Consider the following 21,543-nt stretch of genomic DNA (forward strand, 5'->3'; position numbering starts at 1 on the left):
GGCGAAGGGGGGGGGGGGGGGGGCCCTCGCCGAACCCGGCCAATGTCGTCGGTGCGGGTGGGCGCACGAGGCCTCCCGGGGAGCCGGGCACACCGCGGCCGCCGGCCTGCGCGCGGTTCCGGGGTCCCTTTGTCCGGGTTCCCCTCGAACGNTCCTCCGCCCGTGGGAGGGAGGGGCCGGGCACAGGGGGCAGTCCTCCGGACGCTGGGGCCAAAGGGAGGCCGCCAAGGGGCCCCAGGAAAGGCCGTGTAGACGCCCCGCGATCACTGCCTTGCGATAGCCACCAGTCAGCGGGGTGCTGGGGATGGGCTTTTCTAGAACGTGTTTTGAGGAAGCTGCATTCTCGGTTTCCTGGCCATAAAAGAATGAAGTGCTATGATGGAATCGGCGGGCANGTGTGTGTGTGTGTGTGTGTGCGCGCGCGCAGGGGGAGGGAGGGCAGGGGAAGTGCCTAGCCCTGTTCAGCTCTATTGATGGCCCATATACCTACCTTGACCATGTGGCCCCTCATCCCTACAGGAGGGAGGAAAGCTGGCTTCTGGTGCATGAATGTAGACGTTCCCATCCAATGGACAAAGGCCACAAGGAACTGTTGACAGGTAATCCCCGCATGCATGTGCTCACCAAACATTACCTGTAAACAAACCAAATGGAAAGTCTAGAAAATAGGCAGTGCTGTTTTCAAGTTTATGGAGGTAGTGGGACTAACGAAAAAATTATTTTAGGGGCACCTAGGTGGCTCAATAGGTTAAGCATCCAACTTCAGCTCAGGTCATGATCTTGCAGTTGGTGAGTTCCCCGCATGGGGCTCTGTGCTGACAGCTCAGAGCCTGGAGCCTGTTTCTGATTCTGTGTCTCCCTCTCTGCCCCTCCCCTGCTCATGCCTTGTCTCTCTGTGTCTCTCAGAAATGAATAAACGTTAAAAATTTTATTTTAAAGTGTTATTGAATTCAGTTTAGCACTCAAGAGGCATTTGCTAATCACCAGAGCACAGTAGTGCAACTGTATGTGTACTCCTAGTAGGTGGCATTGTGGCTACCTTCTTGGTGTCCATCCACACCTCTCCCGATGAGTGGCAGCCTGTTATAGCTGTTTTGGGTTGGCCAAAGCCAATGGTTCACAAACCCGGCGATAAATTAGAATCACCTGGGAAGCATCTCTGACGCCCAGCAACTCCTATAGCAATTGAATGGCAATCCCTGGAGTGTGGGGGCGACTCTCACATTGACAGTCGCTGGTACAAACCATCAGAGGACTCTCAACGCTTATGCTGCAGTGATTGGCTTAGAGATGGGCAGTGGCCTGAGGCCTAAGCCAATCATCGTATGACGAGGTGAGTGGCAGGGATGAAATATGGGGAACCAGAAAGAATATAAGCAAAAATAGGGAAATATGAAATGCACTGTATGTAAGAGGTAGTAGGAGGTTCAGAAGCCAGAAACACAGAGAGTATGTTATGGAAGGTGGTTGGCGATGAGGTTGGAAGGCGAATTTAAGAGTGTATTATTACGAGTTCTACCTGGCATAGCATATGGATTTATGTTACAGGGGAAAAGAGAACAAAGATTATTAAGCCTAAAAATTACATAATCAGACTTGGTTCTTGGGAAGGTAATTTTGGTGTCACTGTGGAGTAGGGATCTAAATGGAGAGAGATGAGGGTCCCTAAGTTAATCAGAGGATGCAGTGTCTGGGGCAGAAATGCCTAGGGCCATGTCACTCGAGAAGTGTGATGTCGGTATGGAATCCTTCTGTAGAATCCTTCTTAGTTATCTTCTTCACAGTGACCAATGTTTTCTAAGGAGGAGGCACAGAAGGAGGGAAGGAAATTTTCCCAACTGTTTTTTTTTTTTTTAACTGCAGAACAACGTGAAAAATTATAACATGTTGTCAGGATATAATCAGGAGCTAAAAAAAAAAAATCCCAGATTAAATGCAAGAAATTATCAAAATTTCACTGATATGCCTTTTAAAAGTGGGTTTATTGAAGTAAACTTTATATAACATGAAATGCACCAATTTTAAATGTGCAGTTTCGTGAGTTTTGAAATGTGTGTAGTTATGTAACCAACACCGTAAGCAATGTATGTAGCATTTCCATCACCGCTACAAGTTCTCTGTGTCCCTCGGAGGTCAAGCCCCTTCATACACCTCCAGCTCTTGGCAACCACTGGTCAGGTTCCAATCCCAACAGTGTTGCCTTTTCCAGAATATCAGAGAAATGGAATCGGACAGTTTATAGCCTTTTGCATCTGGCTTCCTTCACTTAGCAGAGTGCTTGCTTTTGAAATGCATCCGTGTGATTGGATTTATCAATAGCTAGTTCTTCCTTGTGGCTGGGCAACGTTCCACTCTGCGTATATGTCACAGTCTGTTTCTCCACTCACCAGTGGGTAGACATTTGGGCGTGTAGTGGGCTCAAGAACCTGTGAAAATTACTTCCTGTGGCAACAGATGTGATTGAGTTAAGGATCAGGAGGAGGTCTCTGTCCTGGGTTATCTGGGTGGGCCCTGAGTGCCATCTCCTATGTCTTCATAAGAGAGGGGCGGAGGGAGTGTAGAGATGGACCCATGGGGAAAGCAAAAAGGGAGATGCAGCCACAAGCCGGGGAATACGAGGAGCCACCAGACAAGGAAAACAAGGATTCTCTGCTAGAGCCTCCCGAGGGAGAGCCATCCTGCCTGCACCTTGATTTTGGACTTCTGACCTCCAGATCTGTAAGAGAATAAAGTTCTGTTGTGTTAAGCGGTGAATGAGAATTCCAGCTTCTCCACATCCTCACCAACACCTAGTAATGTCAGGAATCTTGTAATACAAGTCCAGACTTGAGGTCTAGCATATAAAAACGTCAATTAAAAAAATTTTTTTTAGCCATTCTAATGGGTGTGTAGTGGTATCTCATTTGGTCTCAGTTCACATGTCCTTCCTGGCTAGTGATGTTGAACACCTTTGCATCTATCTCTTTTTTTGGTGAGAGGTCAGTTCAAATCTTTTGCTCAATTTTTACTGAATCTCCTTTTTATTATTGAGAACGTGTGTGCCTTTAATATACACCATTACTGACAATAACTTATACAAATACAACTTTATATTATTGAACCACTGTATGACACACAATGTAAAGAATAAAACAAACATCTTTCAGTTTATACTTTGTATCAGACTCTACTGAATAGACTTTTAATGAACTCTATTTTATGTCTCTTTATCAGGTATTAACATTTGGAACAATGGGGCTGAGTCAGAACTTCATATCAGGTGCAACATCAAGTCTATTCATTTATTTTATTTTTGTTGGAGCACAGAGGGTGTAATAGCAAAGGGAAGAAGAGCACAGATGGCATGTTTTGCAATATTTGGGTATCTTTGCAATGGGCTCCTCCAAAAATCATTAATTATTTCATCTTGGAGAGCTCACCTTCCAGTTTTTCAGGATCTGGCGGCTGAAATTACTCATCTTCAGTCTGAACTGTTCAACTGTTTGTTTGGAGCCATAAGGGCAGTTTTTTGTTAAAACTGCCTCTGTCAGATACATTGATGAGAAAAGTTGAGTGGGATAAATGTTCTAACACATAATGAGCATTGAATACTGTCACAAATATGTGCTGAGATTATAGGATTCCTAACAGGCTGCTAATTATTGAATAGACAGCAGGCCGCCATGAATTAGCAAATAAATACACTTGCAGATCCTTGGGAATCATACATTGATGTGCATCAGGTAACCTTACTTTCCCGTCTCCCCAGGTGTGTTGTGCCATTTTAAAAGGCAGGTTATCGAAATTTAAAATTGATCATGTATGTACACAAACACACACACACACACATACACACATATATATGGAAATTTTGCATAGAATTTTTAAAAAGAATTTCCCATTAAGGAGAAAACCTGTACCAAGCAGATTCACATCCATTATTTCACAGAATTGTTTCTAAACTCTAGATCAGTTGAGGTCAAACTGTAGCATGTGTAAACATCCCCTGGGGAAGGAGTTTGTGACAGTGCAGTCCCCACCAGGAGTTCTGATTCACTGGGTCTGGACAGGGTCTCCCCATGCTGTCCCACTAATTCTGAAGATGTAACAAGCTTTGAGAAAATGCAGGCAGCCCTCAATTGTCTCAAACTAGCATTGTTACATTTTCTGATGGGGTTTCCTCTGATACAGGGGTGGGAATTCAAAAACTTATAGTCTAGTAACAAGTAGGGGGAAAATACAGAAATCCAGGACCATGTAACAACAAGAAATCTCTTTTTTTTTTTTTTTTTTTTTTTAAGAGTGCATCAGTACTCTGTACATATCTCAGCATTGGGTATGAATTTCAAACCCTAGGGTTAGTTGGAGCCAGGCCGTCCTGGAGGGAGAAGAGCCGGGTTCCTTATCCTTAACCCCCACAATGGCTTGTACATGACCTTCTCAGATCCAAATGGAAAGGAGCCCTCGGGGACCCCCACCTAGTTGATGAGGGCCTCTCAAGGCTGTGTTGGTTGGTGGCACAATGGGTCCTATCCTGGGGTTCGCTGGGATTCCTCGAAGGTAGCTGTTTCTTCCCTCCCGTCCTCTGTCTTTAGGGACAGGGAAACCCGCACTGGTCACAGGAAGGTTGGAAACCCCCTGGGCTGGATATGTTCAAAGACACGTTTTACAATTCAGTATCATCTACAATGTAAAATTCAACACAGATAACATTTTGGTTAGAGGAGATTGAGAGAAAAGGGAAAGAAATAAAGGAGTATTATTCAGAAAGACAGCAAATGGAGAAATGAAAACAAAATGATTTTGCTTCACGATTTTGTCGCCCGCTTCGATTCGCTGTCATAGGCAGACTTCTAAGACGTTCCCCCAAATTCCTGGCCCCTGGTGTAAACATGTATTTTCCTAGTTATTCAATAAAACTCCAATCTCGGTGTTGCTGTGAAGGGCTTTGCAGATGTAATCAACCCCAAATCAGTTGACTTTAAGATAGGGAGATTGATGGGTAGGCCCGACCTCAGGGTCTGGAAGTCAGAAAGAGGGAGGTCAGAGACATCAGAAGCTTGACCCAGAGCGGGGTGGCACAGTCACGTGGCTCCGTGTGCAGGTTGCCTCTGACAGCCCACAAGGAAACCGGAGCCTCAGTCCTACAACGCAAGGGACTGGATTCTGCCTGGAACAATCTCAACGAGCTCAGAGGCAGAATCTCTCCTCAAGACTCTGGACGAGAACTCAGCCGGGCTGACACCTTTATTAATGCTGTCAACCAGCCCTCTGGCCTACAGACCCGCATGAGCTCGTAAATGGGTGTTGTTGTTTTAAGCCATTTAAGTTAGTGGCAAGTTGTAATGCAGCACTAGAAAACCCATGCACACAATCTCTCTCTTTCTGGACCTCATAGTATAGACATCCTTGTTTTTGTCAAGAATCCTCACCTAGGCAGAAGTTTTACAATTCATTGATCCTTGAATCTGTTGCCTTTCAGGGAATTTAAAAAGCTTGAAATCCACATCGCTATTTTGCAACTTCAGTCATGATTAGGGGTCTCAAGTATTGCCTTGCTCTTAGGATGACATTAAGCCAAATTCCTCTCTCCATCGTCTCTAAGTTTATTTATTCATTTTGAGAGAGAGACCAAGAGAGCAAGGGAGGGAAGGGCAGAGAGAGGGGAAGAGACTCCCAAGCAGGACCTTGCGGTTAGCACAGAGCCCAATGCAGGGCTCAAACCCACGAACTCTGAAGTCACGACTTAGCTGAAACTTAGACACTTAACCAACTGAGCCGCCCGGTGCTCCTCCTTTCTGTCTTATTTTAGCTTTCCTTCTTTCCACGAAATCTCCTTTAATAGCAAATTTATCAAAGTCTAGAATAATTTGATTTGGCTATTCAATTGTACACAGTGCATTATTTCAGCTACTGTGGAAAAGGATAAATGGCCATGAAATATGGAAAGTGAACTGTTGCCAGTGGTTAGCAAACTATGGAGAGGACGTGCTGCTTACCTTTACAAGCCGCTTTGTAGAAACACGTTTAAGTGGCAGGCAACATGGCACGGAATTGAGCACAAGCTGCGACTTTGATTAAAACCAGTTCAACATGGGCGCACCTGTTCTGTGACTTTGACCAAATTACTCAACCTTTGTCGACACTGGATTATAACCTTAATTTCTAGGGTTTTTGTGGTGATTACATAAGATCATGTATGTAGCCTATAGTAGTTACTCAATAAATGATAGATTATCAAAGGTTAAACATTTTAAAGCTGCCAATTTGTGTTGTCTGCAAGCCTGCTTGCTCCTCATAGTCACCCTGCAGAACTCAAAAGGTCTGATCATTATCTCAGATCTCCTCAGTCCAAACCCCCAAGTGTACGCATGGCCCAGGCATCTTGACTATTTAAAAGCTGGTCAAAAACATCTTTTCAGTGGTCCTCTTCATGGGCGAGCCCACCAGCAGCACAATTTGCGATAGGACAGAGCTCTGTTGGCAAAAGGAACTAGAAATGATGTACTTCTGACCATAGGAGTTTAGCTTTCGTTGTGCATTGGGGGTTGTTTGAAAGCTAGTCATGATCAAGAAACCAGGCTCTGTGGAAATATGGCTGATTCGAGGGCTGGGGCGGAGAACGTGCAATGCGAGCCTGGAGCATCTTGAATTAGCAGAAGATAAGGAAGTGCTCAAAAACGAAACATTGGGGCCACTTAAAAGGGACACAAGAGGCCACCTAAAAGAGCTCTCAGTGGCCAAACCTGGGGGAATTTGAGTAATAAAATAAATGCTGGATTATAATCCAAAGTTTAAAATAAATATCCATGAGTCCACATTGATATGAAAGAATAATCGAATAACTAAGTAGGGAGAAGAGGTAAATATACTGTACAGAAGAATTACAAATAGTCTGTGTAGATATCTCCCCTCAAGCGGACAGGGGGGGTTACTTCTCCATTGCCACAGTGTGGGCAGTACTTTGTGACTACATATAACAGGACGTCCTGGGTGGGCTCTGAACAGGAAAGGGACATTAGAAAAAATGTTGGCTCCTTGTTTGTGACAGGTATACTATAGGAAGGTAGGATATTAAAATAGGGAAACTGAGTCTGTGCAGCTTTTCTGTAAGTCTAAAAGTATTCTCAAATAAAAGTTAAAAAGAAAACACCTGGTCATGGGGCACTTGTGTGGCTCAGTTGTAAGCTTCTGACCCTTGATTTTGGCTCAAGCCATGATCTCACCATTGGTGACATTGAGCTCCATGTCAGTCTTACATGGGAAGGCTGTATGGAGCCTGCTTGGGATACTCTCTCTCTCTCTCTCTTTCTTCCCCTCCCCAACTTGCACGTATGCGCCCATACATGCACATGCATTCTCTCTCTCTCTCAAAATAAATAAACTTAAAAAGAAAAAAACAGAAGAGACCAGGGAACATCCTTTCTCTTCCTGCCACCATGTGAGACTATGGCAAGAATAGGGCCACGTGCAAGCCATAAAGAGTGGCTTCCAGGACTGGAATCAGCTGGCATATTAGGTTTTTTTAATTAAAAAAATTTAAAGTATCTCTATGTCCAACATGGGGCTCAAAATCATGACCCCCATCATGCCCTTCTGATTGAGCCAGCCAGGCGCCTGGCATATTGATCTCATGAAAACGTTGAGAAATGAATGTTTTGTTAAAACCACCCCATCTGAAGTATTTTATTATAGTAGACAAAACAGATTTACAGTAGTAAACATTTTTGTTATATATCTGGGGGAAAATATTTTTTCCCATCCTCTCCCCACCCCCATATTAGTGCTTCTGCCACTGTTGATGATAGCTTATCTGGGTATAGAATTATATATGGCAATTTCCCTTCATCATTTAAGAAGTATTACCTCATCATTGTCTCTTGGCATCTAGTCTTCCTTTGGTGAAAAGTCCACTTTAAGTTTAATTGTTTTTACTTTGTAAGTAATCTGTCTTTCCTTCATGATAACTATGATTCTTTTTTTTTTTAAGTTTATTTTTTATTTTGAGAGAGAGAACAAACACAAGTGGGAGAGGGGCAGAGAGAAAGAGAGAATCCCAGGCAGGTCCCACGCTGTCGCCTCAGAGCCTGGCAAGGGGCTCCATCTCACAAACGTGAGATCATGACCTCAGCCAAAATCAAGAATTGGACACTTAACCGACTGAGCCACTCAGGTCCCCTTATGATTCTTATCTTTGATGATATATCATTATGTTGTGATATTTTAAATTTAATTTGATTTATTATTTTTTATATTGTAAGTGTACTTTTTAATCCCTATTCCCTATTTCACCCAACCCCACTTTGCTCTCTATAGTTAAGAGTCTGTTTCTTGATTTCTCTCTCTCTCCCTCTTTTTTCCTTTGCTCATTTGGTTTGTTCTTAAATTCCACCTATGAGTGAAATCATATGTCATTTGTCTTTCTCTGACTGAATCATTTTGCGAAACATAATACTCTCTAGCTCCATCCGTGTCATTGCAAATGGCAAAATTTCATTCTTTTTTTATGGCTGAATAATATTCTATTGTGTATGTATACCATGTCTTCTTTACCCATTCATCTATTGATAGACACTTGGGCTGCTTCCATAGTTTGGCTTTTGTGAATAATGCTGCAATAAACATAGGGATGCATGTATCCCTTTGAATTAGTGGTTTTGTATTTTTTGGGTAATACCCAGTAGTGCGGTTACTGGATTGTGGGGTTCTATTTTTAACTTTTTGAGGAATCTCCATACTGTTTTCCACAGTGGCTGCACTAGTTTGCATTCCTAACAATAGCACAGGAGGGTTCCTTTCTCTCCACATCTTCTCCAACAGTTGTTTCTTTATTTTAGCCCTTCTGACAACTGTGATGTAATATCTCATTGTAGTTTTGGTTTATGTTTCCCTGATGAGTGATGTTGAGCATCATCTGTTGTTGGCCATCTGTATGTTTTCTTCAGAGAAATGCCTATTCATGCCTTCTGCCCATTTTTGATTAGATCATTTGGTTTTGGGGTATTGAGTTGTACCAATTCTTTCTGTATTTTGGATACTAACCCTTCGTTGGATATATCATTTGTAGATATCTTCTGCCATTCACTAGGTTGCCTTTTAGTTCTGTTGATTATTTCCTCTGCTGAGCAGAAGCCTTTTCTCTTGGTGAGGTCCCAGTAGTTTATTTCTGCTTTTATTTCCCTGAGCCTCAGAAGACATGACCTGAAAAATGTTGCTGTGGCTGATGTCAGAGAAATTATTGCCTGTGCTCTTTTCATGCATTTTTCCGGTTTCCGGTTTCACATTTAGGTCTTAAATCCATTTTGAGTTTATTTTTCATATTCCAGTTTCATATTACAGCATTTTTAAATGTGGATTCACGTCACTTGGAGTGACGTGGAATCACAGTAAGCAGGCTTCACAATAGACCAACCACATCTTAGGATCTGTTAATGATCTTCGTGTCTGTCGTAATTATTCTCCATTTAACACTTTTCATCTTCATCCATTCTCTCTTCTTCTTCTCTGTCCTGCTTGGGAAGAAACTCTTGGGCTGCTTTGAGGGCTGACCTCCAATTGGTTTGACCAGTGGGAGGCATCATCAGAAGACTGATGGGCCAGAAAAGTGGGAAATGGAGGTATAGCTTCCTTTTCCCTACTTGCTTCAGGGACTCATGTCTGGTAGTATCTGTGTCCTCACCCACGACTATAGCTCTTCCTCCCAACTCTACCTCCCACTGGGCACAGACACTACCTCTTCCCCTGCACCAGCTGTGTGGTTCTAACAGCTTTCCATGGTCACCATTCTCTCGGCCTCATTGCCACAAAGATTGCCCAGCATCTTTGTAGAATCTGCCTCATTTTACCATGGGAATGTGGGTGGGTTGGCAGCAAAGATTTTCACCACCACCACCACTCACTCCCTCACAGCTTTACAAATGTAAGATAGAGTTTCATTCATTCATTCACTCACTCACTCACTCACCCACACAAAGCATTGTGCCGGGCACTGCTACAGACCCAGTGAGAGACATAAAACGTGTCTCACAGGCCCCATATGTCATGTCATCATTTGTCTCTCCACGTCATCACTCCTTTCCTCGTAGCCAGCATCCTGGTAACATCATGGTGTCTGTTGTCTTCTACTTACGCTCCTTTACTTTACTGATGCTTCCTTACCGGACACTTCCTGCCTTAATGCTCCCCCCTCTCCTTCATCTATTCAATTCTAATTTAGCCTTCAAAATTCATCCAAGCAATATTTCTTCCAAGAAGCAGTCACCAGGTCTTTGGTCTTCACATTTCCCCATTTCGTGATTATTCTCAGAGCACTTGGTATAAAATATACCAGAAACTATGCTAAGCCTTTACGTGGATTGTTTCACGAATCCTCAAACAGCCATATGAGGGTGATGCTATTAAACCCCCATGTCACAGATTAGGAAACTAACCCTCAGCTTATCTAAATGCCAGGTCCAAGTTCACACAGCCAGTAAGTAGTGGAGCTGGGATTTTACCCACACAACCCCTCTGTGCTTTCTCATCACCCAGCTGTCTTCTCCCATAAGACTTCCCTTCTTCAGATGTCCTCCTAACCCAGTACATAAGGGGTTAAGGCCCCATGCAGTATGGGTCTCCAGATTCGGTTCCGGTTCGCAGGGCCTTCCCACATTTGTTCTGATTCACAGGTGACTGTGTAAATATTTTGATGATCATCCCACCTTCATGGGATTGTTGAGCAGATAAAATGTTTTATCATTTATAAAGCTCTTTGCATGGCTCCCAACAGTTAGTAAAGCCACAGTGTATGATATTTATCATGGAGATTTATTTTTTATTCTGACCTCACATCCATGACCTCTTCTTCTGGACACAGACCGTATTTTCATATCTTCCTTGCATAACCCCCCCTGGATGTAGGGCAGCAGTGGCATATGAACATGCCTAGCCAATCTAAACATCTCCTCTCTCCTACCCACAGTGATTGGTGCAAGAATGGGGACATGACCCAAAATGGATTCAATGAGCTGTGCTTAGCTTCTACTCCTTAGAGCAACACACAAAGAGGAATTTGGAATTGTTACCAAGTATTCCCTAAAGTCTTTTTCAACTCCAAGAATTTATGTTACAAAACACCCAATTGATGCTAATAAGAGTCATATTCAACATTAAGAAATGAGAGACTATGATCTGAGTATTAAGAGTATCCAGCAAAGCCTGAGTGCAATTCTGAGTTTTGCAGGAACATTAATACATTTTCCATCCCCTCCCTTTTTGTTTAAATAAATGTAAGTGGCTATTTTGACGCTCACTAAAAGAGTCCTATAGCAGTGGCTTAATATTATGATTATTTGGCACACATATAGTAAGTTCCTACCCTGTGCCATTATTCTGGCTTCTGTTTTCATCCTCTGTGAGACTTGAGTCGCCTCACCCGCCCGCCACATCTAGCCACTGGCCTCCTGGAGGAGTGGAAGGACATTGGTGCCTGTTCTCCACGGATGCTTTGCTTCCTTTCAGGACTCCCAAAGAAAGATCTTTCTGCCCACGATTTTGTGACTTATTCAAGCTCTATCAATGAACTAATGACATGTTCTTCATCAAGACTGTGAAATTCCCTAAAGCAAAGGCCACGTCTTATAAATATTTCTTGCTCCCTGGAAGCAATGTGTTTCCCCAAAATGAGTGAGTAGTAGATGTTGGCTAACCCTCTTAAAGAGGGTTTGACTTTAAAAGTCAAATAAAATGGAGAAATATCCATTGTTTGTGATCAAGTAAGACTGTCACTGCACTAGTTTGCCTGGTTGACTAGTGACTTCTGGGCACTTAAAGTCTGATGCCCTAACAGTCATTGGAACCTTTATCTAGACATCTGATTCAGTAATAAATTTGGCCAAAATCCCTGGTGTCTGAAATGTCTGTTTCCCTTGCTTTTGGCCTTCTTAATAACTAAATCAGGTCAAGTATGTGGCTTTCCAATCAGTTCTGCAATGGCTCAAACAAGCCAAACCGACTGACTGTGGGAACTGTACTTATTATGTGACTAAATGGGAAATTATTAGGTGTTCACTTTTTTTTCAGGTCACACCCTCTACCCATTGGGCATTTGAGGACAGAGTTACCTTGCAGGTTCTCTTAACAAGTCTCCAGCTGCCTCCAACTGGGAACTCCTCTTCCCAACCATTCATACAGGTGAGGTCTGCCCTCTAGGCACTACCCTGAGGGGAAATTTAAAGAAATGTCCCTGCTGAATCCTTTCTGGTAAAAATGAAGTTGCATAATTTTTTCAGAAAGTAGTTCCCTAGGGAGCTATTGTTTTCAGGCACCTAATCAAATTCCCTGGAGCTGCACTAGGGAGTAAGATTGTATGATTACCATGCGGGACCCTTGGTCCATTTTTCTGTGCATCTGGGCAGAGAACAGACCTACGGCACATGCTTCTTTTTTTTTTTAAAGACAAGCGTTTATTTTGTTTTAAGTTTATTTATTTATTTTTGAGAGAGAGAGAAAGTGCGAGTGAGGGAGGGGCGGAGAGAGAGGGAAAGAGAGAGAATCTCAAGCAGGCTCCACATTGTCAGCACAGAGCCCAATGTGGGGCTCGAACCCACAAGCCACGAGATCATGACCTGAACTGATGTCTGACACTAAACTGACTAAGCCACCCAAGCACCCCCATGAGAGATTCTTTATGCAGGAGCTCTTCTTATTCCACAGAAGGGCCCTCCCTTTCATTTGACAGGACCCAAACTCGGACATTTGATTTTATTTGATTACAACTTACTACTATCAGTTGAGTATTCTGCAAAAGAGACTTCAGTTTGGAAAAAACTCAGAGATTACTTGGCAATCACACCAAATTTCTCTTCCTGTGTCTTCCTAAAGTGTGTAAATTACACAGACAAAAGTCCATCTTAAGAGCAGACCTGAGCGGCCCTTCGTTCTCTATGGAAAATATGCAAACAGACTCTTTTATAATACAAGAGAGTAAACACAAAAACATTACACATAGTAAGTTTTTCACAGACAAACCTGAAAAGGGGGGACTTAGCTGAAGTACATCAGGGGAGGGAAATCATATTGAAATATCAAGTAGAAGAAAGGTCCACAGAGTCCTGTTCAACACCACATGGGAACCGCACTGACAAATACAGAACATAAAATAAGGTTATTCCAAATGAACATTTGAAGTATATCAACATAGGTATCTAAATTCCTTAATTACTGTGTTCAAAGGAGCAAATATTAAGGTACCACAGCTATCTCCCAAATATTTACTTTGGAGATAAATTTTTCCATGCTTGCTTTTAATCCTTAGGCAGTTTTTTTCTGTAAGGAAAGATATCAGATGAAATCCACCCAGCCACTTCTAATTATGCAAAAGAAGAAAATAAGATGCCTTTCTTAATGTAAAGAAGAAACATTACAATTGACTACATGTTCCTTTGATGGAAATGATGTCTTTCATTTTGTCTTTGTGTGTGAAGTTTTTGGTGATGTAGTTTTGATATGTAACTCCCTACAGACGAAGGTCTATAAGATCTCTCTCTTCAGGAAGCACCTTGGTGATGATTGACCAAAAGAGCCAGAGAAAGTGGGGAAATCTATGGAGTAAACTCATTCATTCATTATTCACTCATTCCTATATAGAGAACTTAAATTGATAAGCCAATGAGCTGATAATCTAGGTCAGTCATCTTGCAGTTTCTAGGAACTTGGTGGATTCATGCGAAACAGGAGTTGAGCTTCGAGATTGAGGGTCACCTCTGATCACTGAACAGAATTAAGCTATCTCAGAGGACTTCCAAGGAGAGCAGTATACATCATGGAAACCGCAGGTTTGGTAAAGCATCCCAGGGCTCCTCCATCCCAGTTATACAGAAGGATTACCCCAAAACTAGACAGCCCCCCACCCCCAAAGAATTTGGCTCAATGGTTCAAGGATGAACTGGGCATCGGTCTTTTCTAAAAAGCTCTCCAAGTGAATCTGCTGTGTAGCCAGGATTAAGAACCACTGAGCCAAAGACCATTTAGAACATTCAATAATGGAACTAAATTGGTAGGTCTAACTCCAAGACTCTACTTAATTAAACGCGTTTTAGATGGGACGTTCAGCATTCTGGAGGTTTTAAAATCCCTGTGGTAGAGAGGCTAAGGGCCACCTGGGAGGCAGGAAAAACTGGGTTTGAGGACTGGTTCTACCTCTAGTTGGCACTGTCCTTGAACAAGACACTCCTTTAAGACTGCATTAACTGAAAAATAGGAATAATACTTCATGGGGTTTTATTTGAGGAAATCAAATAGTTGGCATAGAGTCTAGCACGGTACTTAGTTCTTAGCAAGTGTGCGAGGTTGAAAAGTGATCCCTTGAAAGATATTCATGTTAAATTCCTAGAGTTGGCAGATGTTACCCTATCTGAAAAAAGGGTATTTTCTGATATGATTCAGGATCTTGAGACGAGATCATCGTGGGTTATCTAGGTAGGCCCTAAACCCTATGACAAGTGTCCTCATAAGAGAGACAGATGGAGGTTTGCAACAGACACACAGAGGAGACCCCCAAGAGGAGAAAGACCGAGTGAAGAGAGAGGCAGGATTGGAGTGATGTGGTCACGAGCCACAGAGCACCAAGGACTGTGGAAGCCCCCAGAAAAGAGCGAGGAAAGGCATAGACCGGATTCTCCCTCGAAGCCCCCAGAAGGAACCAGCCCTGCCCACACCTTGACTTTGGATGGCTGACCTCCGGAACCATCAGAGAGTGAATTTCCATCGTGCCAAGTCACCACGTGGGTGCCGTTTTCCTCCAGCAGCCCTAGCCAGTGAATACAGTAAAAATTCAATGAGTGCTGGCTTGCTTCACGATTAGGACGGAATAGGAAGTTCTACAAAAGAAGCAGTTGGAATCATTTTCAGGCAGAAGCCAAGCCCTTCTATGGAGAGTCTAAAGATGTTTCGAGAGCAGAACGAACACTCAAATCCAAAGAACAAACCATCCACTCGAAAAGTTGGCGTGGCAGAGGTGCTGGTAGTCTTCCTCTGGCCTTTCCTTCACAGGGAGCCCAGGATGGGATGCATGACCCACCATGAAGTACCTGTGTGGACCCACCGAGGGGCTCAAGACCGACTCTACCAAGTGATGGCAAGGATGTGGTCCACTGGAACTGTCATGCGCTGCCCTGGGTACATAACATGGAAAACGGTATTTTCTTCAAAGGTGTAAATCTGTGCCTACCTAACATTTGCCCAAGAGAAACGGAAACAGATGTCCACACAAAGACTTGGGCTGGATTTTCATAGCCACTTTATTGTAAACCCCCCCAAATGGAAACAACCCCAATATCCATCAACTGGTGAACAGATAAACAATGAAATACCAATGATCAATAAAAAGAAACCATCTACTGATGTCTTTAACAACTCAAATGAATATCAAAGCCATTATTTGGAGCTGAAGCAGATACGAAAGAGTATATACTGTATTATTCCACTGATACACGTGTTTGGAAAATGAAAGGTCATCTATAATCACAGAGAGCAGATGACTGCTTGCCCAGGGACATGGTAAGAGGTGTTGGGGGGAAGCCAGAAGGGATGGAAAGCAAAGAGGCGCAAAGAAACTTTTGTAGTGATGGAGAGGTAGGGTCTTATTGGCAGTTGTGACTTCGTGGGTCTATAAATTTGTGAAAACTCTTCAAAATGCATATTTTACAAAAGTGCAGTTCATTTCTTGTGAACGGTGCCTCGGTGATGTTGTTAGGACAGAAATGGGAGCATGCGCCTCTGGGAAGGTGGCCAGTTAGCAAGGAGGTCAGCTGAAAGGCCACTGGGAATCCAGCCTGGAGGGGATGTAGAGGTGGCTGAACGGCATGATGGAGGGAGAGGTGTTCTGGACCCAGTGTAAGCAGAGCGATGGTCAAAGCCGACCTGTTGCGGAAGGTTTCATAATAACGATTTAAACGAGTAACCAAGCAATGCGAGGAGCACACGAGTTCCCCTTTCAGTCAGGCCCTCATTTCTCAGCAGCAGCAGCCTCGCTGCCCGTTGCTGTGCTGGGAGATGATTCTGGTTCTGGGTTTGTCTCCTCTGGGAGAAATGCCTTCTTCTGGCGCTGCCTCTCTTCCAGGGCTCAGGCTGAGCGTGGGGTACGGGGCATTCTCTAGCCTCCTGGGCCTGCCCCCCTCCCCCGTGAAAGAAAACCCACCAGGGCCCTCACCTTCAGCTTCCTGAGTGGATGGCTTGTACTCTCTGCTTGAGTGTTTGTTCCGCTCCAGGAAGCATCCTTAGACCCACTGCAAAAGCCACCTTTGAACGTAGTAGAACAGTATTACTTTTCCACTTTAAAACAGGATATGTGGGGCGCCTGGGTGGCTCAGCTGGTTAAGCATCAGACTTCGGCTCAGGTCATGATCCCTCTCTGTTCGTGGGTTCGAGTCCCGCATTAGGCTCTGTGCTGACAGCTCAGAGCCTGCAGCCTGCTTCTAATTTCTATGCCTCCCTGTCTCTCTGCCCCTCCCTTACTCACACTCTGTCTCTCTCTCTCTCTCAAAAATAAATAAACACTAAAAAAAAAAAAAAAAAAACAGGATAAAGAAATGCTTTTAAAGGAAGCATTAAAAAGGAAGTTGAAGGTATTGGAAATTGGGAATAAGAGAAAATATTTCTTGCTAGTCCTACCGTTCAAATATGAATACAAAACACTTTCAATGTTTTTCCACTCTTTTTTCTAAATAAAGGCTTTTTTTAAAAAACCATTGTCACAGGGCGCCTGGGTGGCTCTGTCGGTTGAGCCTCTGGCTCTTTATTTCGGCTCTGGTCATGATCTTACAGTCCGTCGGTTCGAGCCCCACTTCAGGCTCTGCAGTGAGCGTGCGGACCCTGCTTGGGATTCTCTCGCTCCCTCTCTCTCTCTGCCCCTCCCTTGTTTTCAGGAGCGTTGTCTCCTTCCCCCTCTCTCTCAAAATAAATAAACTTTAAAAAATTGTCATTATACAACATACACAGCTTTATTTCCTGCTCCTTTTTTTTTTTATCGTTACCTTCTGGCTGCTTTTCTGTGTTATTGTGCAGCCTCCATAAATATTATCTTTAATGGCTGCATAATATTTCATTGAGTGACTATGCCATTGTTAACCATGGCTCTGTTAGCAGAGAGTTTGAAAAACAATTAGATGGGGATTTCACTCAAGATATTAAAAGGAGGAGGCCTGATGGGTGAAAGATGCCTTGACCGGAAGTAGGTCTCAGACTTTGCTTCAAGCTGAGTTATTAGCTGGTAACCTTGAACATGTGTCATTACTTCACTATGGCCTCTGGCTTGTAAGTCCTACTTACAAGAACTGTTTAAGTCTCCTAGCTTTACAGTTCTGGGATTATGTGGGGTGCCTGTCTGGCTCAGTCAGTGGAACATGAAACTCTTGTTCTCAGGATTATGAGTTCAAGCCCCATGTTGGGTGTAGAGATTACTTAACATCTTTAAAAAAAAATTCTGGGATTCTGTGATCTATTCTACTAAACCAAAATGCCTGATTTTGGCTACCCAGGTTTCTTACTCATCCCTTCATTCTTCATATTTTCTATTGAAGTGATTTGAGTTTAGTGGGACTCAATAAACCTTCACTTTAACAGACCACAATAGGAGAAAACCCAATTTATGTTAATTCCTTCATTTATAGAAATAAGTATTTCGAAAGAGCTGACTTGTTTTCTACACATTCACTCAGCATAGTTCTAACTGATTTCATGTCACATCATTGAGAATGACCAAAATTAACACAAGTTTCAATGTCAACAGTGGCCTAGAAATCAAGCAACTTATGAGACCAAGTGGACAAGGACATGGGTAAAAATACACATCTTATTAACATCTACAATTAAAATGAATCTTCAGGCTTGGAAAGGCTCTTCTGAATTACATGGAGCTCACTGGATCTGTTCCATATGTAACAACTAACAACTTTAAATTTGCAAGATTGTACGCCTCCAAATAATAGGAGAGACTCCTGCCTGGCTGTCTGGAGCCCGATAAACAACTCCATTAATTAAAAGGTGCAAGTCATTAGCATATGTTACTACTATTACCATGTACTTCCCTCTATTGTCACTTACATTTGCTTCATTATGTACCTCTCACTAGTGTAACTTACACTTGGGCCTCTTTTGAGCTTTTAAAAAAAAAACCCAGCAGTTTCTACTTTGTATTTACTGAATAGTATTATTATAGAGTAAGGGTAATCTCTTTACTTCTATTTGAGGACAAATCCAGTCCTAATAATTTAATCACCACTTGTAGAAACTTAAGATCATGTTTCAAAAGCAAAAACATTAGTGCTTAGAAATATGAAATCAGTGTATACAAACTACTATTTAGCCAGTATTCCCAAGTGATATTGTTATATGGTGGGTAAAATCTTCCCCTAGAATATCACATAGTGGCTAGCACAATAACAACAAAAAAGAATATAAGAAAATATAACAGATACACAATGATGGCATACCCTTGGTGGGCCTCCACAGAAAAAAGTGAGGGATGGTGGGAAGCAAAGTAAAAACATAATTTCCCCAACCGTCTTATACTTTTTAATAAAACACTTTAGCCAACTGTTTTCCTAAAATGGAATTAAATTTAGTATAAAAATACAATCACCTCACTTCTTTTAGTTCTCATTTGGTGTTTTTCCCATTGTTTTCTTTTTTAATTGTTTATTTATGTATTATTTTGAGAGAGAATGCATGATCAGAGAGGGGCCGAGAAAGAGGATCCCAAGCACTCTCCTCACCGTTAATGCAGAGCCCCACACGGGGCTCAGTCTCAGGAAACATGAGATCATGACCTGAGCCAAAGTCAGGAGTCGGACGCTTAACTGATGAGGGCCACCCAGGCGCCCCATTTTGGTTTTTTTATGAAAAGTTAGAAGCCTTGGGAAAGTGAACTCATCAAATTACTATGAAAGTTGGTATACTTTCTTTCAATCCTGCAAATTACTTTAGGTTAGCAGAATCCTGAGAAAGCCACCAATTCATATTTTATATAGTTTCTCCAAACTTTAAACGAGAGCCTTCTTAACTTTGCCAACTGAGTTTTACTTTATAATGAAAAAATTACATTTGAGTTGGTTTAAATGACCAGGAACAGTGTAAGTCTATTGATTTTTTCAAGATAAAAAAAAAATACTCCAGCTGCTCTGTGGGCTCAGAAATGTCTTCATTTGCCATAAAAATGCGTGGCAAGTCTCACTCATTTACTGAAGATACCTTAGGGTAGGAATTCATTCAATCAGGAAAGCCGTTGATCAATAAGAAAGCGGATAACCCATTCATTCAGTTCATTCACTTAATATATGTATGAAGTGTTTCCTGTGTGTCAGGCACATTGGAGGAAAATATTAATTATCGATTCTTAGATCACAACCAGACGTTCCTGAAGAGGCACCATAAAGCCTTCTTGGACACACCCCCTCTGCGTTTTAATTCTCAGAAATAATTCTAGCAATTGGCTCTCACATACCCCTCCATCTATGCCCTCAGTAATTGTTTACAGAGTCTCCCACGTGCAAAAGGCTGTGGAAACCTCCCACTAAATAAAATAAATTCCCTACCATCAAAGCGCTTACCACCTGGCAGGCAAGGGAGACAATGTTACTAATCACAACAGTCCTGCAGGGTAGAAAAGGCTAAGTGTGTATGAGAATCTGCCCTAGCTCAGAGGAGGAAGAAACTACTTCTGTTTGGGGACTGGAGTATAATTACTTGTTAGATTTTCTTTCTTCCCTGATGTAGTATAAGCTCTGTGAAATCAGGGCATGGGTGTGCCTGTCTTAGTGGAATCTTCAAGAAGGAATGCACACCTGATACGTACTAGGTGTGCAGAAATATTTGTCCAGAGAATGAGTGACTTGGCATTTGGCTTAGGTTGTAAAAGATTAGGATTCGGTTACATGGACAAAGGAGGTGGCGGGGGCATTCCTGGTGAGGGAAGTGTGAATTGGAGGGGAAGTGCGGGTGCATAGCGCGGCTTTACATTTCCAGGTTGAATTAGTCAGGGTAATTAACATGAGGTGCTGCAGTAGAAAAATCCCAGTCCGCAAAGGTTTAATACGATACTGTCTTATTTCTCTCTCAGGTCAGCACTGACGTGGGTTGGGTGGTCCTCCCTCCTTATTTGGGGCTATACTCTGTGGAATACATGGCCTCTAGGGTTGCATAAAAGGGAAAGAAACGGATGGAGGGGAAGTGCAGGTGCCTCAGCCTTTGCACATGGTCAATTAGAACTAATTCTGCGGCCAATCTAACTGCAAGGGAGGCTGGGAATGTGGGGAAGGACATAGACTATTTGGTGAGCACTCTCTCTGCCAGTTAAGTCTATGTTTATTTGAATACCACTTGTGTGTGTTTTCATTTATATAATTTTCATTCGCCCCCTTTTCCTTTAGGCTTTTCCAGATCACAGATTAAAACCTCGTACTTCCTTTGTCACTCCCATAGACTAAAGGTAAGTGCTTATCCCATCTCGCTGCTTCGTAAATGCCGCTGATAATTATGATTACATTCAAAGCTCACACTGTGCGCATGAATAACCTGAATTTTATTCATAAATACAAGAGATAGAGTGTAATCATTTATTTGATTATAATGTATTTGAACTGGAAATCTGACTTTAAGAGGTTTTCATTTCAAGCTAACCAAAAGGAACCTTTGCCCAATGTTTCTATCTATTCAGCCTTTCTGTGCCCCAGTTTCCTCGTCAGAAAAATGGGATTATGATACTCATTTATAAGATTCTTTGTTTCCTCAAATAACCCAAATGCTCTGATCAAGGCTAAACCACATAAGGATTAAATACTTGATTTTTATGCATTACACATAATTACACATGTATGTTAGCTGTGTGAAAGCAATTGCTAGAATATTTTTTGAGAATTAAAATTCAGAGGGGGTGTGTCCAGGAAAGTTTACACCAGGAAGGTGTCATGGGTACCATGTATGTGGTCTTTGACATATCCCTGTCATTTATTTCTTTAATTTTGTATTTTTATTTCCTATGAGAATGGAAAACGAGTTGGATTAGTCAGAGGAGTAGCGGGTGAATGTTTAATGGTCTGAGAAGGAAAAAAAAAGGGTGGGGGGGGAGTTAGGGAAATATTGCTCTGACATTTAAACTAAAAAAATGGGACTAGGTCAAGCTGAATTCGCTTGGATTTGAATTNAGGTGAATGTTTAATGGTCTGAGAAGGAAAAAAAAAAGGGGGGGGGAGTTAGGGAAATATTGCTCTGACATTTAAACTAAAAAAATGGGACTAGGTCAAGCTGAATTCGCTTGGATTTGAATTAGGCATAATTTAGCTGAGTATCATAAAAAACATGTACAAATAAATAAAACCTCGTATGAATTCCTTGAAAATGCTAGGGTCTTGGACTCAGGGCAAGTTTGTAGTTAAAAAGGAATTTTGGTGGCAAATACCTTCTAGCCGCCATGCATGGGAGTATTTCTCTCCATCAGTCATTCTCCACCTTCCGGGTGAATCCAAATGGCACAGATACAGGGGCCTCCCAACCCCAGGCATTCAGATTCTGTGGGTCCGGCGTGGGACC

General features: G+C 42.5%; 1 long non-coding RNA gene across 1 annotated transcript in view; it reads left to right on the plus strand.

Moving 5' to 3' along the window:
• Window positions 1–519: 519 nt before the first annotated feature.
• LOC144244772 (uncharacterized) overlaps window positions 520–21,543 on the plus strand; it is a 36,400-nt gene continuing 15,376 nt past the window's right edge. The window contains exons 1-3 of the long non-coding RNA XR_013339061.1: window positions 520–599; window positions 12,040–12,150; window positions 20,385–20,443. This is a non-coding gene — a long non-coding RNA (uncharacterized LOC144244772). The remainder of the gene's footprint in view (window positions 600–12,039; window positions 12,151–20,384; window positions 20,444–21,543) is intronic.

The sequence above is a fragment of the Crocuta crocuta genome, unplaced genomic scaffold (assembly GCF_008692635.1).
Source record: "Crocuta crocuta isolate KB4526 unplaced genomic scaffold, BGI_CrCroc_1.0 scaffold188, whole genome shotgun sequence".
Taxonomy (NCBI): Eukaryota; Metazoa; Chordata; class Mammalia; order Carnivora; family Hyaenidae; genus Crocuta; species Crocuta crocuta.